The 21,640-nt window shown below is 46.6% G+C and overlaps 1 long non-coding RNA gene across 2 annotated transcripts; it reads right to left on the bottom strand.

Moving 5' to 3' along the window:
* Positions 1-5,212: 5,212 nt before the first annotated feature.
* Positions 5,213-16,561, bottom strand: LOC108494912. 2 transcript variants are annotated; one of them, XR_001873982.1, is made up of 4 exons: positions 16,406-16,561; positions 13,779-13,882; positions 9,406-9,472; positions 5,213-7,734 (listed from the first exon to the last, which is right to left on the bottom strand). It is a non-coding gene; the product is annotated as an uncharacterized LOC108494912 (long non-coding RNA). The 2 variants fall into 2 exon arrangements; XR_001873981.1 differs by lacking the exon at positions 5,213-7,734 and having other exon boundaries at positions 9,362-9,472.
* Between the last annotated feature and the right edge of the window lie 5,079 nt (positions 16,562-21,640).

Genomic DNA, 21,640 nt, shown 5'->3' with positions numbered 1-21,640 from the left:
GATTCCTGGCTTGGGAAGCTCCTACCAGGAGTTAAACATTGATTGTGTTCCTTTGATTTCTCCAAACACAGCCTTTATCAAATTGACTGTGTCCAGGTGAACAGGACAAGGGGGATGGTTTCAAACTGAAAGAGAGCAGGTTTAGACTAGATATTAGGAAGAAATTCTTGCTTTTGAGAGTGGGAGGCCCTGGAACAGATTGCCCAGAGGAGCTGTGGCTGCTCCATCCCTGGAAGTGCCCAAGGCCAGGTTGGACAGGGCTTGGAGCAACCTGGGACAGTGGAAAGTGTCCCTGCCCATGGCAAGGAGGTGGAATGAGATCTTTAAGGTTCCTTCCAACCCAGACCACTCTACGATTCTATGAAACATGAACATTTTACATTTATTTTCCATTTCTAAGTGATCTGCTGTAGTGTCAAAGGCTGACATTCTTTTGCCTCTCTTAGCTGCTTTCTTGATAAACTTGTCCTCACACCCACTCACCTGTGCCTGGTTTCTCCCACTCCAACCTGCCATAAGGTCCTGCTGATCTGTTGGCTTCCAGTTTGAGTCACCACAAACTCTGGAGATAAATATCATCCAGAAGTGCTGAGAGTGTGACTTCAGGGAAAAGAGACCCTGAAAAAGATGTGGGGAAGCAGTTGGGGTGTCTGGGCTTTGAAGAAGGCAGCATGACAGGGAATGAGGCTGTGCATGGCAAGCTGGCAAATGTCAACATCTGTCTTCTTTTGCCTCTGTGTCCCCATCTGTGTGGACCAGACCCGCAGCAGTGATGCTCCTTTCTTCAGAGGACACTCTGTTTCCAGCTCCCTCCCACTTCAGATCAGACCTGAAAGTTCCTCTCCCTGGGAAAGCAGGCAGGGCTGTAGTGCACACACACATGTCCACACGCACATCCTGACACTGAAAATTGGCACAGGCCTTGCCACTGCTGTTCTTGTGAAACAGAAAACGCTGCACAGCTCCATTAATGGCATTTAAAAGTCCCGTTTGGAGCTGTCCAGGTGCTGAGCCTCACCATTACAGATATGGTCAGCATTAACTGCCACCCATTGCCACCACAGTGCTGAGGTCACATCTCCAGGCAGGGCAAGGCCAGTTTCACTGGGCTCCATCCCACACCTGGGGGTGTTGTCAGCATCCCCCTTTATCCCTGAGACAGCAGAAAATCCTCCTGCTACCCCGAAGTTCATGGTCTTCCTGTTCTGGTTTCAGCTCCACATGCACATCTGTCTCCAGTGTTTTCCTAAATTATGCCTGAGAAGCTTCCATTTGTTTCCTTGTGAACCTGCTCCAATATTGTGGGTTTGAAAGTTCACCTCCAACCTGGCCATTATTGGCTTTGCCTTCCATTTAGGAGCAACTGTGAAAAACAGAAGCAGAGTGAGGCAAGTGAGAGTCCTGAGAAAGAGTAAACAAATTAAATGCCAGCTGAGCTCTGAAAGGCATTTTCTAGCCCAAAGAGAAAGCATAGCTTGCCCTTTCATTTTAGATAAGAAATAGGTGGATATTGCATTTATTTTTCTCCCCCCCCCTTTTTTTTCCCCTTTTAATGAGTCATCCTTAAGAAGCTCAGTAAGGTGGTTGTGGAAGGGATAGATGGAGGTGAAATCACAGCAAACTGACAAACTCAAATGAAGAGAGTACCAAGATCTGGCAGGCTGTCCCTGTCCATGGCATTACTCCTCCCTCAAATGAATTCTTCTTGCCAGTGTTTCCCCTTGGCTGTCCTCCTCTCCCGGGCTCTCCTCTCTCCATAAATCAATCTTGTATCTCTGTACCTCACTCCTACATCCTTTTCTCCTCTTCTCTGCCTCAGGCCAATGCTTCTGGTTTTCTCCAGCGTCTCTGTGAAGCTTTTTTTCCCTCAAAATCCTCAGTTCCAGTCCTTCTCTCAGTTCCTGAGATGCCCCAGCTCCTTCCCTGGGTTACTCATGTTTATCAGCAACATCATGGATTTGGCAGCTCTGCCTTTGCATTAAGGCCCTTCAGACATTCCCTCTGACTGCTCAATTCATCCCCTCATTCTCTTCTCTGCCATTATATAATGGTTTCTTTCCCATTGTCATCTCACACAGGCTGACCTTCACCTTCAGCTCCCTCTCCATGAGTTGTCCCTGCCATAACTTCCCAACTTTTTAGCCACTCAGACTCAGTCTTTTCTATATTCCAGGGTAACACCAGCCTGAAGACACTCTCCTGCTTCAGGGTCCACTGCTTTGCTGGTATTATATGCACCATCACACCACACTGTTCTCCCTGGAGCTCACTAAAGGCATCTCCTGGGTGACCTCCACTCAGCTCTGGTCTCCAGTGCTGGGCTTTGAAATCTCAGCACACACAGCAGGGAATCCCTTCCCTCCCGTGATCTCTCTCCCAGTGGCAGCTCCTGGAGCATGAGATGAGAGGAAAGGGGGGGTTACAAAAGCTCACTTGCAGGAGAAATGTAAACAAACCCCAGCCAAGCGAGGACACAACTGGCATTCCCTGTTGTGGGTGTGAGCACTTCACCCTTGCCAAAGGGCAGGAGTTAAACTACAGCTCAAAGGAGGGCTGCAGGGAAACACTCTGGTACTTAGCTGGCCAGGTAAAGACAGATATATAGATGTATTGAGAGCTAAAGATCTTTCAAAACTATTTATAGATTCTTTTCCCTTCTCTCACCCCCATCAATACCACTTTTAGCCTGGCTCCAAGGCCAACACCTCCCACAAGATCTGTGACCAGATCTCAACAGCCCAAGTGACACTGGGGATTTAAAAATCTGCACATGCCCCAGGACACCTTATTTCCAGCCTTATTTCCTATGGGTCTTTAAACTCCTGAGTGCAATGGGCTGCTATACAGAAGGGTGTTTCTGTAGACTAACAAGACCCCTATGAAAGTCCACAGAGAGAACAGTTCATTCAGACCAGTGGGATACTGGGAGCAGCTTCTTTGAGAGCAAGTAGAAGTGGAAGGGGATTGTAGGTCTTGTAGGTCTAATTTTGGAAATCATCTGAATAAACCATGATTTATGTCTCTTTTACAAGGCATTTCATTGAGTGGTAAATAACTTGCTCTGACTCCCTTACTCTGAGTTTACCCATAGCCATTTGCAACCCAAGGGAGGAAGGATTATATCCCTTCTCCTTCCTTAAGGCTTGAGAACAGGGAAAGAAAGTACAGAAAACAATGAAATGAGCTGATTCTCACATCCTGCTTTACAACCACAGGACACCTTGAGTTCTCTTGCTCCTGTTACAAGGCTGGCTGGGCAGTGCTGTGAATCAGGAGGGCTCATTACTGCATCCTTTAGCATTCAGAGCCTTGCAGACGTCTGTGAACCTCCTCAAGAGCCCAGTGGAACATTCAAAAGAGAAGCTGCAGCACTTTCTTTTAAAGAGCTGTTGTTCTGTCTCCAGCTGAAGTGCTGCTGTGGCTCCCTTGAGGGAGGGACAAGCCCTCTCTGGCTGTGTGATCGTGCTACTTCAGGCTGGAGTCCTTGGGGAACCATCCCAAACACGCTGTGAGGCAGCCTGACAACCCAGGCAGGATTTCAGCAATGCTCCTGCTGTGTGGGCAAGGGGTGGCCCTGCAGAGCCAGGACAGATCCCACTGTGTCCCATCAGTGATGCCCCAAGGGAGGGTCACTTCACCCCTTCCCCTCTGGGAGGTCTCTGCACTGGGCACGGGTGGAGTTGTTTCTCCTCCCACAGAGCATCCCATGACTGGGCACTTGGGCAGAGGCAGCTCATGGATGGTTTTCATTCAAGTGGCAGCTGAGGGAGCCTCCCTGCCCAGTGCTGCTGTTGGGTTTGGTGCCATCTGAAGAGTCTCCCATCGCTCTGGCTCCTCGGCTTTTCATTCAGACTCCCCTGGCCACCCTCCTCTCACGGTGCAATGATTCTGCCAGGTCTCAGCAGCAGCAGAGGGGTCTGCAAAACCAGACTGGGGGTCTCAATAGACATTTTAGATGCCTACCATTAAAAACACCCACTTAATTAATTTCCCTCTGGGTTTATTATCTGCTACAGCAGCCCATCCCTGACCTCCTCCAAGTCACTACCCAAAACAGATGTCTTCCTTACGAGGACTGGAATCTTGGGTTTCCCTTTGCACAGAGACAGAAGGGGAGGGGGAGGAGGAAAAGTTTAAAGTTAAAAAAAAAATTATAAAATCCTGAAGTCTTACACACCACTAACCATAGCAACAGCACCTCAGTGCTGCCACCTCTGTCCTCCCTGTGCTGCTCCCCATGGGAACAGATCCCTCATCATGCAGGGACCAAGGATGTGCCTGTTCATTATGGTGGCTGCTCCCAACTTTGGAGGACTTTCCTGATATTTCTTGGCACTCTGAAAAATCCCAGCCCCTGGAGTTATGTTACTTTGCATGAATTGAATCAAGCTTCCCTCTTCTCTCTTTTAAATACGTTGATATTTTATTGCCTGTAAAGATGATTCTTATGGTTCTGCCATTTTCAAAAAAAAAATTAGTAAGGAAATTCAAACAGAAGAAGAGAGCAGAAATGTATAGAATTATTAGTATTACTAATCTTTTCAATCAAATATCATTATCCCTATAATGAGCTCTTATTTTTTTGTGAATTTGCCACCTTTTGGGGCTGGAAGTGCAACAACTTATTGTGAGCAGTTCATCTTACTCACCACAGCAAACACCAGCTAATAAAGTACTAAAGATTAATTAGTAAGATGGTATCATAGCCCATAAAATGGGCTCATTCAAGATACCATCCAGAGCTCCCAGATCTCTGTGGGTCTGGGAATGAACCCGAGGGCCAGGGGAGAATCAGGCAGGGAACCTTCTCAAAAGCATCATCTGCAGACAGGGCTGGTGGGATTGAGGCACTCTCAGCAGTGGAGATGCCACGATATGAAGCCACCTTTCACTCTCTGGTAACGATTAATTATCCCCTTAAAACTAGGTTTCATCTCCTGGCTTTGTGTCCACAGGAAGCTGCTCTGTGAACCCTGTTTCTGTGCTCGTTGTCACATTCTAATCCTAAACAAACGTGCAGGTCAATGCCAACATCCATCAAGTGACCACACTATGGGAAAATCCATTGCAGGCTGTATTTTTTTTCTTTTTTTTTTTTTTTTTTTGCAGTGCTGTTGAATAAATTAACCAGGTAGCAGAGCAGTAACCTTGGGATAAATGATTAGGTGGTTTTATTTTTTATTTGGAAAAAAAAAAAAAAGGATGACACAGTTTTATCATATTTATAATAAAAGTCACTGACATAATAAAACACTCCCATCACATCAGTATTCATTTCTGCAAATAGAGCTCTGACGTTTTATAATATTAACATGTGCTATAAATGTCACTGATATATTAAGATTTTCAGTCTCTCTAACCAAAAATATAGAGAGATGACTGAGGAAGAGATGACTAATTCTAAAAGATTAAAGAGAACATTTTCTCATGCAATTAAATCATCTTGTGGTGATTGTGAGCTGAGGGTAACACACAAAAGTCCGATGCTGTGATCGTGATTTTTACCACCAGCACAGCATGGCCTGGGGCCCTGAGGGACTGGGACAGCAGGAAAACTTGGGCCTGTTGGGAATGTGTGAGTTGATGGTAGGGTGGCTGCACCTCCTGGGACACTTTGGACTCCTCAGGACCTTGAAGTGCCTTTGGGACACTCCCTGCACTGGGACACTGGGACTGGATGAGGGCTGGAGATTTTCCTCCCGTCCCCCGGGATGTCGTTCAAGAAAAGTTCCCTGGGCTTTGTCCTTTACTACAGGGATATGAAAAGCTGCAGGGAGATGAGTCCGGAATGGGATTTTTGTTCCGGGGAATGCCAACCTCTTGGCACAAACTGTTCCTCCTGTGGAAGAGTTCAGCTCACAGGGAGGATGGAATGACAGGAGATCCAGGGCCAGGACTTGCTTCTGCTGCAACAAAACCCCAAGAGATGAGCTGTCAACAGGGCTCCTTCCAGGAATGTGAACTTCACTTAATGACTAAGAGACAAACAATCAGCAAGGAACAAAGGAGTCCCTTGACACCATGACTAATTCCTTCTATGAAAATCTGAAGTTCCTGAGTCCCATCAAGGTTTCGTGGAACTTACAGATTCTTCCAGGCCTTGGGCTTACAACAAAGCTCTGTGCTAACTAATATGTAAGATTATGTTTCAAACCCAGCAGCCTCTTCTGGAGGAAATCCAGAATAAATTAACATATAATAATAATTTAATCAATAATTATGAACTCTTTTGGTCTTCAAATTTGAACTTCCTACATAACCCAGTCTGAGAATTTCATCCCATGATTTTTGTATTACATCTGTAATTTCTGCCTTACTATTTTTGTCAGAAGGAGCTATTTGTGGTCTGTACAAGGTCAGTACAGAATTTTTACACCAGTTTGTGAGGCAGTTATGGGGACTTTTCTTGTTTTAACCATCGGTTAAAGCAGTGCAGCACCTGAAATACACTCCCTGCCAGCTGTTTAAATGACACTTACATCAGTATTAATTATTTTTCCTCCTACATGGAAATTACATGTATTTATACAATAAGCCATTCCCTAAAAAGCTTACTGCAAAAGGGTGGGAGAAAGAAAGCAAACTGTAAATCATTTTTATATATCTATATCTATGGATATATCTGTATTTCCATATCTATCTGCCTATCAATCTTTCCTAACCTGAGATGCTGACATCTTCAAAATGTTTTCATCAGCTCTCCAAAAGAACGTCATAGACCTTGCCAAATTTCAGTTCACAGGAAAGAAAACGTGTGTGCTTTATATTATTCATTTATATTCAGGGAAACAGTGCTGCTGTAATTATGCCTGAATAGCTAGAGGCGTAGGGAAGGCCTAAATAAATGTATTCCTAGACAATTGGAGAAACGAGGTTTAATTAGCTTTGCAGCTTCCCCCAGTTCCATTTTGCCGGTGCTGCAACTCCTGGTCCTTGATTTGGAGCGGGTGATGGGAACTCAAACCCAGCAAACACGTCCCACGTGCACCTCGCTGACCTTCAGCAGTTACATCCTCGGTTCCTGCAGAAGCATTTGTTTAAGGGTAATTTGATCACGGGAGCCCTCCTGGGGTTACCGTGCTGCAGGTCTTGAGAGGGGTCTGGCAGGGTTTATTTGTGTCACTTGTCAGGGTTTCCTCTCCCGGGAGCCCCAATTACAGCGGCGTCAGCGAGGTGGAAACTCAAATCTCCAGGCTCCGGGTGTCTCTGCGGATAAACTCCTCGGTGCCTGCGAGAACCGTTCCCTTTATAAAACACCACAGAAAACGACAGGGACCTCGGGCTGCCGAGGGCAGGAAAAACAATAAACATCCCACCGAGAGGAAATGAATTTTTTCCCCCTCCCCGCCCGCCTTTCCTTTGCGCTCCGTGTAAGAGCGGGGAGTGGTTGGATCGCAGGGGCTGCCCGAGAGGAGGAGGGAGGGAGAGGCGAAGGCAGCAGGGATGGGGATTTCGTACTTACTAAAGCAAGTTATTTTTTTTTCAACCTGGTCGCAGCTCCAAAGTTCACCACTGAATTATTGAGTGTGGCAGGCTTAGAATCTGCCTGGGCAAACAACAGCTGTATTTCTCTGGGAAAGCACGGGAGCCCAAAACTTGGGAGTGTGGGAAAGCAGAGCTGCTCCAGTGTGTGGAGTGGAGCCAGCACCTTGACACCCTCCTCAGGAGGTGGCCCTGGTCCAGAGTACTTCACTTTATCTCTGTCCTTCCCCCTCTGTGGGCTCCTGTCTCAGCCTGTGGGGAAGAAGGGACCATCTTGGAGCTGGTGGCAGGAGCAGAGAGAACAGATCAGACGTTCTGGACTCATGTGAAGACTCCTCCTCTAAAGCAAAGATTAATGAACCAATGGGGATAAAAAAAAAAAAGGTGAGGTAGCTAAACTTGCACTTATGTAGATGTTGCCAAAAAAACCCCACAACATTTTGCAAACAGTTAGAAAACATCTGAATATGAACATTCCTGTGCAAATGACTGAGGGGCAGAAATGCCATCTCCTCACTCTTACCCACAAACTGTAGCCAGGTTAAAGAAGCCACTGAATGACAACAGACCCTTCTGATCCCTACAAACAGTCAGCTCTGTTTGTTCTTTGACTGCAGGTGCAATTCTTACCACTGTGACTGGGAAGCAAAAGGGATCTCGAGGTTGCAGTGTGGTTACACCTCTGGAATGAGAAGAAAGCTCTGAGCTGCTCTCCCAGAGGAGTGGCAGACTCAAGCCAGCATCACTGAGAAGATGGTGTTTGATTCACACTGCGAAGATTCCTCTTGCTCCTGAAGTGCTGAAGACTTAATTACATTTTGAGATGATAGCTTAGATCCAGAAGCACAAGCTGTATGGTACAAACAGGGAAGCTGACTCAAGCAGACACCCAAGACAGCCCAGCCCAACCCCCTTGCAGAGATGATTGCTTTCCCCACGAGATTAAAAAGTGAAGCAACATGAAGGGTTAGTGCGTTTCACAATGAATTCTGATTTATCAAACATGATTAGTGGATTATGAATATGGATGTGGTTTCTAAAACCAAAAGAAAGTTCATGTGGTTCAGCCTTCTTTAAAAGATTAATTTAAACTCAAGAAGCTGTAACAGCCATACAAATAGATTGAGTGTGAAGTCAGGAAATACAGGGAAGGAGTGAGGGAAAAGAAGACTTGGAAAAATCAGGTGAGCTCTAGCAGATCAACCGTGTCCAGGGATTTAATGAAGCCTTGTACAATTAAATAGAGTTTTAGACCAGAACACAGTTGTCTAAAATCTATTTTGGCATTTGTTATTAACCCTTCTGCTTTAATTTACTCCCAGAAACCAGGAGCTCACATTTGAGGGAGGGAGTTCTGTCTCAGCCATACTATTTGTCTTTTTCCCTTTCCCCCCCCCCAGGCACAGACCTCAAGGCCTGGCATCAGTTCCTATGTGCAGGGACCACACTGGAGGTTCTTTATCACAGCAGGCTTCCCAGAGGCCAGCAGTCTTCCACCAGCTGCTTAAACTGGCTTTATAGCTGTGATACACCAGAAGAAGTGCATAAAGGAGTGATTAGGGGACAAGAAGAGGCCCAATGTGGTTCTACAGGATGCCTGGAGATGCAAACGTGGTGTTTTCAGAGTGCAGAGTAAAGAATAAAGTTTCTCCCTGAAGGCTGATGATAACAACAGAAGCATCTGAGAGCTGGCTGCAAAGCCACCATGGACAGAAAGGGTCTTGGACTTTGGAGAGGTGACCATAGATAAGGGCAACATTCCAGGTTTTCTGCCTGAAAGGAGGAGGAGTCTTGTCTTCAGCTTTCAGGTCCTCACAAGGCAGCACAAACACCGCTAGTGACCACTTTTCTGTGCTGTGGACAAGAGTGAAGAGCTACTCGTCTGTGCGAGGACCTCATCCCTCCAAGGAGTATCCCATTTACCAGGCCGGGCTCTGGCACAGCAGACAAGGTCTCAGCTGCTCATCACCATGGTATCCGAGTGCCTCATCTATAATAGAAACAAACAACTCACTTCAGAAAGGAGTTAAGGTTGCTAAGTGACAACAATGTACTTACTTATCACATCATTTGCAAAGCCGTCACACTTAAAAACAGGGAAATGAATGATTAAGGACTCCTGAAACCCTATACTGCCCACATAATAAATATATGTTTTTAAGTTGAGTACAAAGAAGTGCACTTTTTATTTTGACAAAACAACTTCATGCTTAACCTGTGGATTGTTTGTTAGGATTTTTTTCCCCCTCTTTTATGTGGAATTTTTATTTGATTGAATTTGGTGCACAAACATTTTCTTTTAAGGAATATTCTTAAGTGGCAAATATGATTAGTTAGTTGAAGTATTTCTAAGTGCCATTATTATCGAGTTGATCTGCAATTGCAAGAGGGGAATATGTGCTCATTTTTATATTAAAAAAAAAAGAGGATTTCCATAATACTGTTTGTCTTCAAATCAACATTCATTTTGTAGGTGTGTTTCACCTTTTTTAAACAGCCTTTGTTTTCTGTTTAAATTCTAGAAATGATGATAGAAAATTATCTCTCCTGGGTCAGAATTAAGATTGTTGAGGTATCTTATGCCACACATTTCACTGTATTTGACAAAACAATTTAGGTAAAATCCAAGTTCATCTAAAGTCAAGAAGAACTTTGACACTGTGTTCGGATGGGTCGGGATTTCACCCTTTATATGCTTTATGTAGGCAATGAAAGATGCATGATGTTCTTCATTATTTATCCCCTGGCTTTTAAGCACTTGGGTTTTGGACCTGATGCAACGGGGAACATGCAGTGCTGAGGGAGTAATGCTGTCACTTAATTGGAACTTGTTTGAGGAACAAAACTGCTGTTTGTTTCAGGATTTCCTAGATCACTCAGATGTTTATTTTCTGCTTTTCCATCTCTCATTTTTGTGGGGAGAAACTGAGATCCAGGGTCTGCCTTTGCAGTAGACCAGAGCTGTGCAGCTTAGGAAGACAACAATCTGCATCAGTGGGGGAATCTCCCATGTGCTGGGAGCTTGTACCTGAGTGGGCTTGAGCAGGAACCAGTTATCCTGCAGCTGTGATCAGCCCCTGTTGAGCTGATAATACAGGAATCCTACATCCCTCTCCTTCTTTTGAAATTCCTGAGGAGGACATGGATAAGCCCACATTCCTGGCCAGTGAAAGTTCTCCGGGCCATGCCACGCTCCAGATTTCCAAGCAGTCAGGATGTAGAAGAGAGGACACGTTTCCAAAAGCCCTCTCCTTCCCTCCTCCCTGCCGTTGTAGCACTCACAAGAGGAGTTCTGAAAAGACTCAGCTCTCACTGAGCTGTGCCCTCTTGAAAAATGTGACCACTTGCTTTGAGGTCTAAATGGGAGCTGGGTAATGTGGCTTTGGTTGCTGGAAGAATTAGTCAATGACAAAAGGGCAATCACAGCAGCTCTTCTCCATTAGCTTCATCTTTCCTCCAACAATATCAATTATGGGAGCTCTAGCCCAAGGTTTCAAATAATAGCTGTTTCTCTACAATGTTATTATTTTTGCACATAAAAATGCCTTTTGCATGAAGCACTGTCAAGGTCTAATCTGATCTGTTTATCTGTATTTACAAGGCACTTATCTTCTGCAGCATCTAAGGGCTCCACATGAATTAATAGACAACACTCATTCCAGTACCACACTGAAAAATCTCCTGGACTAAAATCTTCCCTCTTGGATCCCAGGTAAAATGGAAAGCATGATTAAGACCACTGCTGTGCAGGGATCAAGAAAAACACCATGTGACAAAACCTGCTGTCAAAATTCTTGTTGGTGTCAGTGGGTTTGACAGCAGCAGAGGTTTGTTCCCAGCCCAGCACTGCTGTTTAAATCACCTGGATCAAGGTGGGACCTGGCCTGCCCTTGGTATCACCTTCTCAGCATGGGCAGTGTCCCCCCAGGACAAATGGTTCTCGAGATAGGTCAGAGGCTCCCTCCAGATGTGGGTTTGCTATAGCAGAGGAAGGAATTCTGATGGCAAACCTGCCCTTCAGGTTCCCCAAATCTGCTTTAGAGCTCCCTGGTGCCCACAGTGCAAACCTTCCCCTATATGAGAAAACATACTCTGGAAATACTCCCTGAGGAAACCAGGAACTTTTCACTGCACCTTGGACAGGGAGGTGGAAAAGGGAGATCGGGAAGGATCCCTGTGCCTGTGCTCGGGGAGGGCAGACAGCAGCTGTGGAAGAGGCTCTCCAGGACTGCACACAGTGCACTTCAGGATTCACTGTGGGTTTGCTCAGCCCTGCTGGGATTCAACAGGCTCAGTTTCCAAACAAACAAGGATGTAGCTGAATTCTAACCAAAGCCAGCAACCGCAAATTCCTCCTTCTCCTTCCAAAGGATTTGTCTAGTTTGTATTTTTAGGATTAGGTTTGCCTATGATGAGTAGTTGTGAGACAGAATGGAGAGAAACATGTCTTCTTGTTCAGCATCTCCTTATCCTGTTCACTCTCTACCACAGGCAGCATTTTCAAGCCAGCAAGGGGCCCTGTGCCCCTTTCTCCTGAATTCTGCCTCTGGACTGTGTGATATGGTTGGACAAGAGCAAAAGGAAAGTGGAGAGAAAATACCAGCCTTTAACACAGCAGTAGATAGATATGTTTTTAACACTAAACCAGAATAAATTTCCAGCTCTCCCTTTCCTTCATCCTTAATTTCCCTAAATGAGACACTTTCTGTGATGAATTCTCCCCAGGCAAAATAAAACCAGGTTTTCCTCTGATTTTGGCTGCCTGGGTCAGGCCAAAACTGCCTGACAAGGGCCATACATCACAGGGCAGGCAGGAGTAATGGGAGAACTGGGAAGAGGGGGAGCTGGACAGCACAACAGGAAAATTAAATCCTGCATATAGAAAGGAGAAAAGAAATGGATTTTGGTGAAGGAGAGCTAAGGGTGTTTCCACTGCCAAATTCCTCATGAGAAGTGGTGTTTTTTCCTGGGAGAGAGGAACCTTAACAAGAGGAGAAAGAAGAAGAGGTTATAATAAAACCCAGGATGAGTGGTCCGTGCTGGAAGCGCAGGTATCCAAGCCCAACTGAATGTGCAGACAGGTTCCTCAGCTGCAAGACAAGGCCCTGTTCAGAGCAGCTGTCACTGCAATCTCCTAATTGGAAATAATTGGGATTCTGTCTCAAACCACAAAGCCCTGAATTAGCCAGCACAGCCTCCACCAGGAAGCATCTGTTGCCATCTCCAGTGGCAACATCCAGATCTGCTCCCTCCATCTGCCAACTGGCAGGAGATGCCCTTTCCACCCTGGGCATCCCACATCTGAGGGTGCAAAGAGAGCCCAGGGAGAGGCAGAAAGAGGGGAAGAGCAACCCTGGGGTGCCAGGGAGAATCCTAGTAGGAGACTGGCCAGGGAATGCAGGGGTTTCAAGGGATGGGAGGAGGATGGAGGCAGAGATGGACAGAGATGCAACCTCACTCCTGAGCAGCTCGACAGAGGGTCTTCCAACATCACATTCCACAAAGGGCCCTGGGAAAGACTGTTGGAATTAGTGCTTTTTGCTGATTGTGTTAATGGCTCCTTTGTGCTGTTCATATGCACATGTACAATTAAGCTGGGGTTTATTTATTTGCTTTTGGGTTTGCATGATGAGGAGGAATGGGAAAAACAGTGACAATAGTAAAGAATAAAAAAAGTACTTGAGCACTTGAGCTCAAGCTTTTGTGTTTTTGTGGGGAATCAGGAACAAATGACAATTGAAGATATTTGTAGTAGGAAAGGGTGAGTGCCCACTGAGTCTTGGTGGGTGATACCCAGTGAAATGTTTGCCTGTGGAAGGACAGGCTTCCTGAGAGAGCTGGGGGAGCAGATCACCTTGGGATGGTGGATTTGCTTCCCCACATCTCCCTTAGGGCTGAATGTGCCACCTTCACCCCTCAAGGATTACAGCTCCACATCCCCAGCAACACCCCAGGTCTCCTCTGTGCCTCTTTGTGCCACTCCACTGGCTGACCTGAGATGGAGAACTGCTGGCCAGGAGGGCTTCCCCTGGTCCCCAAGAGCCACTACCAAGCAGGCAGAGCCAGCTGGAAAAACAGAGGTGGGATAGGAGTCCCTCAGGCAAATGTGAGTTTGCAAAGCCTCCTGTGGCAAAGCCTCCCAGGAGTCCTGGTCTGTGTTTTGTGAACAAGCAGGGGATGGGTGATGCTTTGAAAAACAGGCTCTTGCATAGACATCACCCTGCAGAGAAGAGTCTGAAAAGAACTCAGATTAAGTGATTACTGCAAAATGTGCTATGCACAGTGCTGTGCTGTACCTTCCCCTCTGCATGCTCCAGGCTTCCTTCCTTCCTTCCATCCACCAAAGCACTGAAGTCCTGTGTATGGAAATTGCAGGCAGCGTGTGAAGTAATTTTCGTTGCTGAAAAGAAATACAGAGTTAACAGATGCTTTTAAAGCACATTCATTCTAACCTGGGTGCCTTGGAGCCATTTTTGCTCTAGAATTGCACTTCGAGGTTTTTCATCCTGGAACCTGGGAGACTAAAGAGACTATGGAGAAGCCTGATGTATCTTGCTAACAAATTGGATCAAATTGTCTGGGTGCTCTGTGCCTGGGGCAGATGCTGCAATGAAGCTGGAAAACACTTGGAAAAACCTGATTCCCCTCTCTGTGATATCTGCATGATGCTGGGCTGTGGGATCATCCTGTGCTGGCATTTCTTTGGCTTAACAGAGTTTAATAACTGGTGAGTTATTCCAGCCTTCCTGGGAAGTTTCACTAGCCCCCATTTTGCTTCCTTCCCCGGATCTTAATTAGCTGAGCAGGTTTGCCTGCCTGTTTTGTACTGTGTGAAGTTCAGCGCTTAACAAACACAAAAATGATTTGTTTTTCAAGCCTCTTGTGGACACCAATGTACTCCTCTCTCAGCTTCAGACAAGAGGAGGGGGGATGGAGAACCTTTGCTTTCCTTACAGGTATGATACCAGCACCTTATGCCTCTCATGAGATCAAGGCTGAGCACTGTGGACCTGTGACTAAATGTTCCCCCAGCATGGAACAGGTGAGATGGGAAAAGGAAAGCCAGGATCAGCACAGCCCTCACAAGGGAGGCTGGAAATGTGTCTCCTGGAGCACAGGGTGATTTCTGAGCCCTCAGAGACCACTGTCTCTCAGGCTGTCAAGATCTACTTACAGCAGATTTCCCCGGCACAAGAGTGGTGCTGAGTGCCAAGGGGTGGGAGAAAGGAAGAGAATCTGGAAATCAGTTTACTGTATTTTGTGTATACTTGTATGGAAAACTGCCTTTTTTTTTCCCCCCACCGAGATGTAGTCATTTAAAAAATGTTCTCATCGACTCCCCAGGTAAATATCAAACTAATTGCTAAATCTGGGAGAAGATTCGTGACTACCCCAAGTGCCAAATGGCACCAGGGCACCTCTGGGAGAAAGCTGTGGTAGCTGATGTTCCAGAGGAGTGAAAAGTGCACTCTGGGGGTAACTGGGGATAACTTATGGGTGTAGAGGGGAAGCAAATTACAGCTCTGTACCTGAACCTTCTCCCAGTCTATCTGATCCCAAACTGGCAATGAGAAGTTGTGTATTTATGCTCAGGAGAATTCAGTGCAAAGCAGCAGAATTTCAGATAGAACAGAACTTGAAAGAACTTTCCTCACTACACTAGAATTCAGGCCAGTTTACATCTTGTCTTTCCCCCATATTTCACCCATCTTTCCCCCATATTTCCTTTTCTTTTCTTCCCCTAAACCCTGATCCAGTCTCCATTTAGGCAGTTCGGGTAGTTCAGGTACTGCTTTCAGTTCCTGCCCTCTGTTCTATAGATCACACTAATCCTATCTATAAATTAGTTCATTTAATGAACATCAAGCACAAAACAAACAGCATGATGGTGTCTTTACCTGGCCATAATCCTGAATCAATACCATTTCATTCTTTGTCTAAATCAGCAGGGATAATCTGCACAATATTTAAAGTGCTAATGGTCCACCTATTAAGTGCTTTAAAGATGGGATCTTGATGGGCTTGGGGCATCTTTCTGCCTGTATATGTGAGATTACCAGTATGGCACAGCCCACCCATTGGGGTCCTGCACACCACAGGCCTTGTCAAACCCTCCTGTGGCCTGAAAGTCCACCTTGTTTGGAAACTGAGCTTTTCAGTCCTTGTTAATAAAAGCTTAAGAGGGAAACGTGCTTGGGAAAAGCCTGAAACAAATCTTGATAACTGTAGCTGGGTATAATGTTAGAGGTCAACTTTTTGTTTGCTGAAAAAGTAATTTCAGGGCGCAGGAAGATTTTCACAAATTTGTTTTGACTCCCTCAAATAGCTAATCTGGAAACAAGAGCAAATAAGAAAGATAATATCCCATTTTGGCATTTTAGAAATGAAGAGTCTCTTCAGAAGAAAACAGGGCTTTATGTTATCCAAATTGTATTTGTCTTGAGCTTAAGGATTCCCAAAGATGAAAAAGAACTTTATGCTTAATGGAAAACAAAACTTTTCAATTGAGCCTAAGAGAAATTCCCCTTTCCTGTTGTTTTCAGAAGGAATGATTAAGAGGGGAGAGAAATGCATAATCTATATTGCTTTGGGTGAATATTAACATTTGGTTTACCCCCTTGCTTTGCCCAGGGAAGCACAAGAGCAGCTCTGCAGAGACACTTCGCCTAAAGGATGTCCCACTGCAAGGAATCAAGGAGTTCTGAGGCATGAGCCTCTGTTTTTTTCCTACTTTATCCCTTCACAAACACACTGAAAACAAGCTTTATAAATCAATCAGACACCAAGGACAAAATTGTTTGCCCAGACACACATGCTTCATTCTTAGGGACAAAGCCCCGGTGTTTGTGATTCCGGCTGGGTGCGACTCGAACCCAGGGGGGGATGTGGCAGAGAAATCACTTCCCATTTGTTAACAACTCACTTAACTGCACTCGACAGGAGTGTGAGGACAGAGCTGGAGGCCTTGAGCCGCTCCTTAGTCAAAGAAGACTCCAGAATGCCCCGGTGTTATGAGCATCAGCAGAGGCAACCAAGGGTTGGCAAGTCCTGGAGGCAGAGCAGAGCCTGGGCAAGTTGTTCCCAGGGCAGCTCCTCAGACGTTTTCTGAGGAGGAAAATTACACAGTGAGAAGATGTATTTTTGTTCAAATGAAATATCTCCTTCCTCCCCTCCTGTCTGGTCTTGTTCTGCAGCAAAATGAAATGCAGCACGAGGAGTTTACTTTTAACGAGATCCTGCGATCAGTTATGGAAAATTATAAGTAAAATCAACTTGCTTGTAGTCACTTGTGTTATCCCTTATTATTTCTCTTTGCTGCCAATCAAATTGTAAGGACTGCTACTACTGCTCCTCCTCCTAATAATAATAATAACAATAACAACAATAATAATATTAACAGCAACAGAAAGTAAATAAAGAATATCACTGTTTTTCCTCAGAACTAGCTACCAGCATCTCCCTGCTCATAGAGCAGGAAAAAGTGATGTGAGACTGACACGTGTCCTGTGCTCAGGAGACAGGCACAACACAGGATTTTATTATTCTCTTAGCATCTTAAGCTAATGTACCCATCCCAAGATTCCTGCAAAGTGTCCCACATCCTCTGCACAACTTGGTGCAACATTCCCGATCTGCATGTGGTTACAGAGGGGCTCCAGATGCCAGAAGAAAAAGCCCAGGCTCCATAAATGGGGAGCAAACTGGTGAAAGGATAAAAAACAAGCAAGAAGCTGACTTTCAAATTCATGCTGAGCCGCTGGTCATTTGGACTTCTTGTGTGTGTTCACCCACTTGGAATAGGTGAGCTTGTAGGAAATTGCAGTAAATACCTAAAGCAGAGATTTCCTGAGCAGAAATAAGTATCCAGTGGGGAAGGAGTCCAAGGCTGAGCTGTGATGTGCTGCAGAAAACTCTGCTGGCAGCAATCCTGGGCAATGCACAGGAGCAAAGGCACTTTGGTTTCATCCCTCCCACACACCAACCCTGAAGAATGATCAGGGGTCATAAAGTGGGGCTGCCAGAAACACCCAGCAGAGTGTCTGCCAGGAGGCAGAGCAATGTGTCAGGGCTCCTTTGGTGCCCCACAGGAACAAGCTGGGGTATAACTCAGTCATCTCCTTGTCTGAATTTCTCCTGCAGGCCTGGGTTTCCTTAGGACACCCTCTCATGGCACACAGCTCTCAGCCATGGTCTGTGGCAAACCCTTCTGTCTGGCCATTTTTCACAACCCAAACTTACACCAAACTTGCCCATGAAGAAGGGACAAATGATTTCCTTTGACGTGTTCCCACAAGTGGGTGAAAGGAAAACCTCACCCCTCAAACATCCTTTCGGAGTCCCTCAGCTGGAGTTCCTGGTGGGTCTGACGAAGGTGGATCAAAGCTGACAAGCCTCTGGCTTTCCATCCCATTCTTTCCCTGATTGCCCCCCTCTACCTCAGGCTCAGGAACACCCCTGACTCCAGTGCTACCCTAGAAACCGGTCTCTTGGATATTTGGAGATGCTTTTTGGATTCCCCTTCTTGAAAAAGTTCTCACGTTGGAGGCAGAGATGTGGGAAGGAACACAAAGGGCTCTGACTCTATTCAGCCATTATCCACCCTGATTAATTTTACAGCTAATGACTCTCCAGACGTGGTGATGTATGGAGCCCTGTCTGTGACAAAAAAATTGAACTTTTACTAATTAAGTAGAACATCTTCCTAGGGTGAAAGGTTTTGCTAACGAAAGTAACTCACAAAGAATTATGTTGGCTAGAGACTGCTGTTGAGATCCAACGGAGAAGGGAGGGAGGGAGTGGTATAAAATATTCACTGCAGCTCCCAGCCCAAGATTTCATTCCCAGGTTGTCTCTGCACAGAGGCCACTCACTGCCACATTTCCTGGGCTGCAGCCCACCTCTGTCTCAGAAGAAAAAGGCTGACATTCTATGCATGCACCTCCTGATGAGTGTTGTTTAATGAAGCAGCCTTGGCCCAGCACCAGGAATGGGGGTTATTTGTGGCAATCACTGTGTGGGGACACACAGGATGGCACAAGGTCCACAGTGACTCAAGGATGTGATTTTCTGTGTTCTCTTCCTGTGGGTGCCACTGATACACTGCAGTGGGTGCACAACACGAGTCCCTGCCTGTGCAAGAGAACAACCCCAAATGTCGATGAGGATGAGTGAAAACGTGGCCTTCCTGACAGTGCCACATGGAGGACTTAAGGACTTAACTTTTGCCTCTGTGCTCAGCACTAGTGAGGCCACACCTCAAGTCCTGTGTCCAGTTCTGGGCCCCTCACTGCAAGAAAGACACTTCCAGAGAAGGGAACGGAGCTGGGAAAGGGTCTGGACAGTCAGTCATGTGAGGAGCAGCTGAGGGAGCTGGGGGGCTCAACCTGGAGAAAAGGAGGCTCAGGGGGGACCTTCTCACTCTCTGCAACTCCCTGACAGGAGGGGGGAGCTGGGGGACGTTGGGCTTTGCTCCCTGGGAACAAGGGACAGGAGGAGAGGAAACAGCCTCAAGCTGTGCCAGGGGAAGTTCAGGTTGGAAAGCAGGAAAAATGCCTTCACTGAAAGGGCTGTCAGGCATTGGAAGGGGCTGCCCAGGGAGGTGGTGGAGTCCCCACCCCTGGAGGTGTCCAAGAAAAAACTGGACACGGCACTCAGTGCTCTGGTTTAGTTGACAAGGTGGTGATGGGTCAAAGGTTGGACTTGATGGTCTTGGAGGCCTTTTCCAACCTTAATGATTCCACCTGACTGAGCAAAAACAATCCACTTGGTACAAAGTGAGAAGCAGCAGGCTCAGTGTCCTGGGGCAGAATGAGAGATGGAAAAGATGTGGTGGAGCTGCCCAGGTCTACAACCCCCTTGTTGTACCCTGAGAGTGAAGAATCACCAGCACAGGCTGACCAGGGAAGAGACAGCAGGTCACTGATGGCTCTTTGGCACAGCAGGGCAGGAGCTCCTGTCCCTGGGGAGCTGGGAAGCTGAGCCATGGGCTGTGTTTGCTCCACTCAGTCCCTCTGGCTCAGAGCTCCTGGGGATCCTGGTCAGAGTAACACATCCCAGCCAAGCCATGGAGGAGGGAAACTCTGCTGTGCTTTACAGAAAGGGCTGGTGAATGGTCTAACAACAAACAGCCCGGGTCTTTCCTCCCCAGCAAGCTCTGGAAATGAGCTCTTGGAATGAGTCACTGGTGATTTCCACCTGGAGAAGTTGTGCCATGCCAGCTTTGCCTCTTTTCTTTCCCTTCCCCTTCCCTCCCCTTTCCAACCAACTTCCCACCTGCTGCAATGCTCGTTACTTTGTAATTCTATTGTCACCCTTTCACTGACGGAGCTGTGGTGTTTTAACCAAGAAACCCACATTAAAATATTGAAATATGTCATTAAATATTTATTTCCTCCAGCAACTTGTAAAGGCAGAAGGAAATTGGGTAGAAAAACTGTCAGAAAGGAGCATAATATTCACATTTTTTTGAAGATACTGTTTATGGTCGTGCTGCCTGAGGGACCTGCAAAGACAGACACAGGGACCAAAGTGTTAGCTTTTCCTCCTTGCACTCTGTCTCCCTCTCCAGTGGCCTTTTTCTATTCTAGGATTCAGCTTGCTGTGCTCAATTCTCCCCTTTTGACCTCCTGTGTAAATCAAGGTGAACTCCATTCCGGTCAGTGATGCAGCCAAAGACACAGATCCTCAGCTGGGTGGAAATATGGGACTGACCCCCACCTGTGTGGCCCTGGGCAGCTCTCCTGGGACAGTCCCTTCTCCTCTCCTGTTCACTGATGGAATCCAAGAGAGCTCTGCTATGGGTTCTAAATAAAATGACATAAACTGGGTGACACCTTTGTCAAGTCCAAGGTCTGCACTGTTTGCACAGTCTGCTCATTCCCTTTCCATCTGCACACAAAGGAAACATGGAGATGGGGAAAGATGGCAGGAATTACCTGCATAGGTAGCAGGCAGGACTTCATCAACCCTTACTATCCCAGGAGGAAACCACCCAGGGGTCTCTGACAGTGTCACCCCCAGGTGCTGGGATCTCTGACCATGTCAAGAGCCACCCAAGTGGCTGCTGTGGCCATAGCTGGGAGTGTCAGCAGAAATTTTCCCCTTGGCCTGCCTGTAAGGATTTTCCCATGTAATTCTGATTTCTTATATCCACACCACCACCTCCTTCTTCCACAGACCTTCTGCATGACAAGGCTGAGAACTGCAGGGAAATTTCTGCTCTTTATCCCAAAGAAGATTTTACAATGAGGGTGGGGAGGCCCTGGCACAGGTTGCCCAGAGAAGCTGTGGCTGCCCCATCCCTGGAAATGTTCAGGGCCAGGTTGGACGGGGCTTGGAGCAACCTGGGATGGAGGAAGGTGTCCCTGCCCATGGCAGGGGGTGGAATGAGATAATCTTTGAAGTCCCTTCCAACCCAAATATTTCTAGGACTCTGTAGTTCTAAGACCTGTGTGTGTTGGCTCTGTGGATGCAGCAGAGACAGACTTGGTGTGCTGGGAGCCCTGGGCACTGAAAAATTAGATTTCCACTTTCAGGGAGATTTGGTCTCCCCTCACAATAAGCAGAGGAACATTTGTCTGTGTTTCTCCCCTTCTCTCTCAGACACTCTCACTCTGCAGTGTCAAACCCTCCATTTCTGGGGTGTGTAAAAATGTACTGACAACAGCCTGCTCTGCTCTGTGCTCACACATACACATCCCTGGACATGCTGGATCATTGTCACCTGATTTTCAGGGCTTTTCATTTTCATCTGCAGGTGACAGATAGCACAGAGGGAGCCAAATGGTTATGGCAACAGAACTAAAATAACCCAACGGGCTGTGGAAGAGATGGGCAGCACCAACAGCAAAGAAAGGTCTGCTGGAGCTTGTTCTTCACGAGTTCACCAGGTTAAAGAGCAGGGCTGCAGCCCCTGCCTGCTCCACCCATCCCCACACACCTCTGCAGGAAGGGCAGGGACATTTTCTGGATGGGCACAAAGCAGCAGCACCAGTCTCAGACATTTTGCATCCAATGTCCCAAAATTCAGGGTGGGAAGAGCCATTCACAGAGGCCCTTCAGAGAAAGGGAGGAGACCTCATATGAAGAGGCCATTGCAGAGACTGCTACAGATCCACCCCCCCTATTGCATCTTTTTTTTTTTTTTTTTGCATTGCCT

Source organism: Lepidothrix coronata, unplaced genomic scaffold, assembly GCF_001604755.1.
Source record: "Lepidothrix coronata isolate B3197 unplaced genomic scaffold, Lepidothrix_coronata-1.0 Scaffold28, whole genome shotgun sequence".
Classification (NCBI taxonomy): Eukaryota; Metazoa; Chordata; class Aves; order Passeriformes; family Pipridae; genus Lepidothrix; species Lepidothrix coronata.
Note: the sequence above shows the minus strand (reverse complement) of the source record. Positions and strands in the feature narration are given on the sequence as shown.